The sequence below is a fragment of the Stenella coeruleoalba genome (genome assembly GCF_951394435.1).
Source record: "Stenella coeruleoalba genome assembly, chromosome: 16".
Lineage (NCBI taxonomy): Eukaryota > Metazoa > Chordata > Mammalia > Artiodactyla > Delphinidae > Stenella > Stenella coeruleoalba.
In genome coordinates this window covers 75,151,041-75,158,389 of record NC_137162.1, presented here as the reverse complement: position 1 = coordinate 75,158,389, position 7,349 = coordinate 75,151,041, and the positions used below count along the sequence as shown (strand labels likewise).

At 44.2% G+C, this 7,349-nt stretch overlaps 1 protein-coding gene across 1 annotated transcript in view; it reads left to right on the top strand.

The window, feature by feature from the left end:
• The first annotated feature begins 5,473 nt into the window (after positions 1-5,473).
• CHRM3 (cholinergic receptor muscarinic 3) overlaps positions 5,474-7,349 on the top strand; it is a 513,898-nt gene continuing 512,022 nt past the window's right edge. The window contains exon 1 of the mRNA XM_079900504.1: positions 5,474-5,900. The gene's annotated coding sequence lies outside the window, so the exon portion shown is untranslated. The remainder of the gene's footprint in view (positions 5,901-7,349) is intronic.

Genomic DNA, 7,349 nt, shown 5'->3' with positions numbered 1-7,349 from the left:
TTAGAACCTATATTTGTCTATTTTCTTTTCCTTCTGACAATACCATAATGTCCTGATTACTGTAACTTTATAATAATTTGAAAATCTGGTAGGAAGCCTAAAAGTCCAATTTCTAAATTCTTCAGTACTGTTTTAACTACTCTAGCTCCCATGCATTTACCTACAAATTGTAGAATCACCTTGTTAATTCATACACACATACAATGTAGGGATTTTGATTGAGATCACCCTGGAACTGTAGACCCATTTGAAGAGATTCAACGTCTTAAAGTGTTTAATATTTCCATGCTAGAATTTTTCCATCTTTTTATTTTCAACCGTTCTATATTCTTACATTTAAAGTTTGTTTCTTGTAAACAACAAATAGTTGGGTAATTTTTGAACCCATTCTGAAAAATATTTGCCTTTTTAAAGGCCATTTATATTTGATATAATTAATAATACAGTTGGATTTTACGTTTTCTATCTTGCTATTGTTTTCTATCTGCCCCATCTGTTCTTTGTTCATTCATTCTTCCTTTCCTGCCTTCTTTCACAGCAATCAAATATGGTTGACAATTCAACTTTATCTTCTCTATTACCTTCTTTTTTTATACCTATAGGTATCATTCTTCCATTGGTTACACTAAAAAAGAATCATCCTTAATACTCTATACCTTAAATCATTACCAAATTCAAGAAGAGAATATTTAATCTTTCCACCTTAGTGTTATTGTTATTATACGTTTGACTTCAGTGAATGTTTTAAACCCCACAAGGGGGACTTCCTTCGTGGCACAGCGGTTAAGAACCCGCCTGCCAATACATGGGATGTAGGTTTGATCCCTGGTCCAGGAAGATCCCACATGCCACGGAGCAACTAAGCCCGTGCACCACAACTACTGACCCTGTGCTCTAGAGCCTGTAAGCCACAACTACTGAGCCTGCAAGCCACAACTACTGAGCCTGTGTGCCACAACTAATGAAGCCCATGCACCTAGAGCCCGTGCTCCACAACAAGAGAAGCCACCCCAATGAGAAGCCCGTGCACTGCAGTGAAGACCCAATGCAGCCAAAAATAAATAAATTTATTTTAGAAAACCCCACAAAATAGTCCCATTATTTATGCTTTAAACAACAGTCTATTTTCTCATACATTTACCTTTTATGGAGCTGTTTATTTTTCCTTACACTTCTCTGATTCAGACCAGGATCACCTTCCTTCACCTTAAAAAGAATACCCTTCAATAGATATTGTAGTTTATGGTTAGCTGACAATGAATCCTCTCAGCTTTTGTCTGTCTGAGTGTATCTTTTCCCCCCTGCAATTTTAGCTTTTTTTTCAATGGGCATAGAATTCTAGCTTGACGGGTTTCTTGTTCCTTTCAGTCCCCTAAATATGTCTTTTATTGTCTTCTGGCTTCCATGATTTTTCTGTTGAAGTCAGTGTTCATTCATATTTTCCCTCCAAAGGTGACATTTTTTTCTTCTAGCTGGTCTAAATATTTTCTTTTTATCTTTGCTTTTCAACAGTTTGAATCTTACGGACCTCGTTGATGTTTTCTTTGCTTTGGGTTCATTGAACTCCTTGAATTTCTGGGTTGACACGTTTCATTAGACGTGGCACGTTCTCATGCATTGTTTCTTTGAATGTTGCTTCTGGTCCTACTCGTCTTTCCAGATATTTCCTATGAGCTTGTATATGAGACCGTCAGCCCCATCTCCTGTTTTGCCCAGGTGCCATGCATCTAGTTAGTTCTTGATTTAGCAGTCCAAAAAGCTCATTTTATTCTTTTTCATAGAATGTAATAATCTGCTGAAATTCTCTATCTTTGTATTCATTTCCAGGGTAGTTTACTTAATATATTATTTATGGTTATTTAAAAGTCCTTGACTGTTAATTCCAGATCATTTCTTGGTCTCTGTCTATTAAATGTATTATTATTAATTTTTGTCATCAAATTTCTGTTTTCCTTCTTTTCTTCTTCTTTTCATGTCTACTAAGTTTTTATTGCATACTGCATTTGCAAAAGTTCTAGCTTAGATTTTCTTCCTCCAATGAATTTTGAGTTGTGCTGTGGCAGAATAGTTAAAGCGTTGGTGGATCATCTTAATGCTGAAAAGGTCTAGTTTTTTGTTTTTGTTTTTTTAATTAATTTATTTATTTATGGCTGTGTTGGGTCTTCGTTTCTGTGCGAGGGCTTTCTCTAGTTGTGGCAAGCGGGGGCCACTCTTCATCACCATGCGCGGGCCTGTCACTATCGCTGCCTCTCTTGTTCTCTGTGGAGCACAGGCTCCAGACGCGCAGGCTCCGTAATTGTGGCTCACGGGCCCAGTTGCTCCGCAGCATGTGGGATCTTCCCAGACCAGGGCTCGAACCCGTGTCCCCTGCATTGGCAGGCAGATTCTCAACCACTGCGCCACCAGGGAAGCCCTGAAAAGGTCTAGTTTTATTAGGGCGAATCTATTTTGGTTTTATTCATTTTCCTAGGGCGTTATTTGTACACCCAGAAAGTATCCTTCGGGGTGGTCTCAATCAACCAAATGTCTAAGGTGTTCACCAAAGTCCCTACTTAAATATCTCCCCAGAATTGTGTGATTTTCAGGATCTGTACTCAGATTTCCACTTCTCAGCCACTACACTCTATCAGGCTTCCAGAATCTTGCCCTGGGACTATGCAGCATAGGCATTCGGCTAAGGAATGCACAGGAGTTTCCGCAGAGACTTCTGGGGTTTCCTTTCCATGTCCCTCTCTCTCGTGCCCTCCCAAATCTCAGTTACCTTTGCAGCTCCAAGCTCTTGAGCTATGTGTCCTCTGCCTGGTGAAACTCGCTGCTTAGTCTCAACTTTCCAGTACTTCTGCTGGAAAAAATGGCCCTTAGGGAAATATCTGTGTGAGTGGGCTCCTGACTCAAACATTGTAGCCCCGTGTTGGTTGCTTTTAATAACTGAAAATGTAGTTTTATATATTTGGTCCAGGTTACGTAGTTATTTTATGGTAGAAGGCTAAACTGTCTGTCTTGTCCATATCCAAAGTCTTGTCTAATAATTGAATAAATCTTTTGCTTATCCTGTTCTTTTTAAAAACAAACCTAAAATGCAAGATTTCAAAATATATTTTAGTTCTAGTTTATCTCCTTTGTTTTAGATCAGCATCTGAAGTAATGTACTCTTTGGGTTCTGATTTTGGCATCTCGCAAGTTAGTACTGCCCTTCCTTTGGCTCATTCTCAAATCTAATAAGTATCCCTTTTATATTTTTCTCTTAAGTATAATTTGATAAATCTGCTGAACAGTAGGGCAATAAGCTCAGAATCAAACACCTTACTCTGATCTAGCAAGAATCTCCTTACTGGGACATTTGGGGCAACCCTGTCCAAACTGTTAGTTTTTAGTTTGTTTAATATTAACACAGTTTACATTTACCTTGTTCATAAAGATAATAGGAAGGTTGGCTGAAATTAGAAAATGCCATATGTATCAGTTTAATGGCTACTTACAAAGAGAAATGAAGTTAACCTGGTAAGATATTTTTTACTACATTGTAGTTGTTTCCTATTCTTTTCTGACTACTGCCAAAAAATTCATTTCAGGATCTTCTATAGAATATTGCCAGGGATCCATCTCAAACTTAATCACTGTATAGATAACAGAATCTACTTAAAAAAATAGAACATATCTCTATGCCCATTCTTCTGGCCCCTTGTCTGTTACTTATGGATTTACCAAATATTATCAAAGTTACCCCTGTTCCCACAGGCAAATAGCAATTTCATACTCCTCTTACTAGCTATGTAACAGGCAATTTACTTAGACCTTTAAATTCCTGTGCTTTATTAAATGGGGATAAAATATTTGTGTGAAAGTTTGCTTTGAAGATTAGGGTAATATATGAAGACAACTATTGTTATTTCCTTTGAGAGTTATCCAAACAAGATGGCTTATATATTGATATCATTGTCATTCTAGTAATCTGCATGTAATTCACCTGAGCTTGGATATTTGAATTAATTTAAGTAGCCACACGTTTTCTCATTATCTTTTTTCCTGTTATGATCTTTATTCTCTGTAATCAATGTTTAGTCCCTTCTCTCCTAAAGATTGTTCTACCTAGAAGGGACTATATAGACTCAGAAAGGAAGGTGTATATTTATATTTCTCTCTTCCCTTAGTATTACTTACTTTCTCCAAGAAGAGGTTTACCTTTTTCTGTTTGTCTTGCTCCAGATAGAATTAACAAAATCATGTTGCCTCTTTTAATATTGTTAAAAAGTTTAATTTCATACTGTGCTCTTTTTTTTCTTGTTTTTTTCCCCAGTTACCACTGTTGATTATCTTTGTTCTTTGTGGGATTCTCTTATAATCTTTCCTTGCATACTCTTTAAAATACCCTCAGCCTTCTGTGGGGTAACCTCATTGGCATCTTTGCCACTTTGAGATCTTTCCACTAGTTAGCTGAAAGTATTTAGTAAGAAATTTATTTTTCCCTCCCTTCTTTCCTTTTCCCTCGTTTCTTTCCTTTTTTCCCCCTTCCGTTCCTCCCTCCCTCCCTTTCTTCTTTCCCTTTTCTTTCCTTTTAGCTTCCCATTCCTCTTGAGTTATATATGAAACTTAAAAGCCTGGCTAGCAAGGTCCTATCTTTTTTTTTTTTTTCTGATTAAAAAATAAAACAACTGTGTGTTTGTGTGTGTCCGCACACCTGTGTCTTTTCCACACACGTTTGTCTCATTTACTCCTAAGGCGTAAACTTCCAGAGAAGGAAAGGCCAAGAAGTCCTTTATTAGTACATTGCTCTGTATGAACAAACTCTCACTAAATGTCAAAAAATGAATGCCTCAGGCTGCTCTCTGGGGAAAGGTTTTCAGCCGAGTCGTATACCGTAACTGAGCTGATGTTCTTTCGTCAGTAAGTTGTTCCCAGGAATCTACGTCCTTCCAGGCAGTTCAAGCAAACCAATTTATAAGAGAACACGACGAAACTAATTGGCCAACAAAAGCCGTCCTTGAAGCACCAGGCGCACGATTAGGGGACACGTGTGCCCGGGCTGGGTGGGTGGGTGAGTCTTGCGTCTTCAGGGAGCCCGCCCGAGGAGGACGCTGGGCTCTCCCACAGCTGGGCGCCCTCGCCCCCGACCAGGCGCGACCGGCGGAGCCGAGCGAGCACGGGGGAGTCGAGCGCCACGCCGGCGGGGCAATTGGGCATGCTCAGAAGGCCGGCAGGTTTGGGTCTCACCCAGGCAGCTTGTGCATTACACCAGCACGCAGCCGAGGCGGGGGGTGGGGGGGAGGAGGGAGGAGCGGGGGAGGCAGAAGAGGAGGAGCGGCCAGCAGTAGCCACGACCGCCACCACCAGGCAGAGGAAGAGTTCGCGAGGAAGGAAAGACCCTCCTCGCACTTGAAGCGCCTGGCATTTGCTTTTGGAAAAAGAGAATACAAGATAAAGGAGGAGACGGGAAGAAGAAGCGGGGGAAAGAAGTGAGGGGGGAGATAGAGGAAAAAAGGACGTGAACCGAAAGGGCTAGATCGTGCAGGGAGCCCGAGGCGCGGGGGCGGCAGTGCGGAGCCAGGAGCGCCGCCGCTTGGGCAGGTGCCGCGGCTGCTGCCCGGAGGCGGCATGTGACGCGCGGCCGCAGCTGCCCGCGGGCGGAGCGCTCTCGGACCCGGGAGCGCACACCGCGGGGCAAGTCGGTACCATCCCGAATCCCCACGCTCCTCCTCAGTTCGCCGGGGCGGCATAGGCGCTTCTGGAAAGACAGGCGATGAACCGAAGGGCGGCTCCGGGCATGGGCGCGCGGTCCTAGGACACTCGCTTCCTGAACGCCGAGCGGGAGGCGACCAACGGACGGTGGACCGGGCGCCTCCCGCGCTTTGGGGAAGCGCAGACGACCGGCGTGGGACGGCCACCTGGAGCGCAGCGGCCAGGTAAGGACTGCCCGCACCAAGCCGGCGCTGGGCAAAGCGGGTGGCGGTAGCGGTTGACCTAGTTTTTTTGCCTTGTCGCGTTGCAAAAGGAGGAAAAAGTTTTCTGCGCGAGTAGGAAATGCCCTTGCTATGGGGAGTTTAAAGCGGGTACTGGGGAGGGAGGAGAGAGTTGGTCTGTCGATTTGGGGGGCCGGGCGGAGGCTTGAACCTGGAGAGAGCGGCATCTGGGGCGGAGTTGGAGTTCTGGAACCAAGGGTGCGAAACGCCGGGGTGACCATGTGCGGGGAAAGCGACGAGAATAATACGAGCGGTGGCCGGGAAAGAACCTGGGATGCCCCACCCGGCGCTCCTTCGCTTGGATTCTCTGTCCCCCGAATGCGGAATCCGAGGCACGGAGTGTCCGGACAAGAGGAGCTTCTTGGGTCGGTGTGTGTGTGTGTGTGTGTGCGCGCGCGCGCGTATGTGTGTGTGGTGCGTGTGTAGGTCCCCCCATTTGATTTCCTAACGCTTTTAAGAAGGTTAAAGCAGACACCGGCCAACCTTGCAGTGGGGCCGCTACCTCGGATTGCATTTCAGGGACGAAAGAGGCAAATTTGGCACTTAGTGTAACACCTGGGCGAAGGTACTGAGCCCGGGTGCTCGTCTTCACTGACCCAGGCAGAGTTTGCGCTCGCGGAGCGGCAGCCGCTGGATTGCGGCGGATCTTCTCTCTGGAGCCCTCCCCCAGCGCAGCCTCCTTACAGCTGGGTTAATTTCTGTGTGATTTGAAGCGGTGGGGGTTAGGGGAGGGTTGACTCAAGCAGCAGAATTCACTTGTCTACTTGGCGCTTGTGCGTGCTGGCATGGTGATCCTGTTCGGCGTGTGTGCAACTCTCCTAGCACGCAGTTTGGAAGTGGTAGAGGAAGCAGAGGTTTGGGAATTGCATCCCATATGGACAGATTTCAAAACGCAAACATTCATTTGTCTGCAAGTGCTATTTGAACCTGTTCGATGGCTGTAAGGATATGCTTCCCTCCCGGTGTCCGTGTTTGCAATGTGAAACGATGGCTCTCCTTAGGAGGTAATTTAAGCGTTTATGTTGTTAAGGACACTGATTATTTCACTGTATGCTTTGCACAGACCCATCATTTCTCTCTTGGCCTCTGAATGCCAGCAAGCCAGTAGTCCTCCATGTGGGGTCTTTTGGGGTTATGATTGGAAAAATAATCTTTGTAAAAAGTATATTGGCTGGTTATATAGTGCCCGATAATCTTACGTTGTGAGATCATTGTATTGCATGAAGCAGTCATCACTATTTTCTGTGTTTAAAACAATGCCCCTGTATTTACTTAAGAGGCACTACACAAGAACATACACTTCAGAAAGGGGAGAGCTGACGCTGGAACAAATCCATGCATATAGACAGGGTTGTGATAGTAGCTTATTAATTAAGAAGAAGAAGAAGAAGA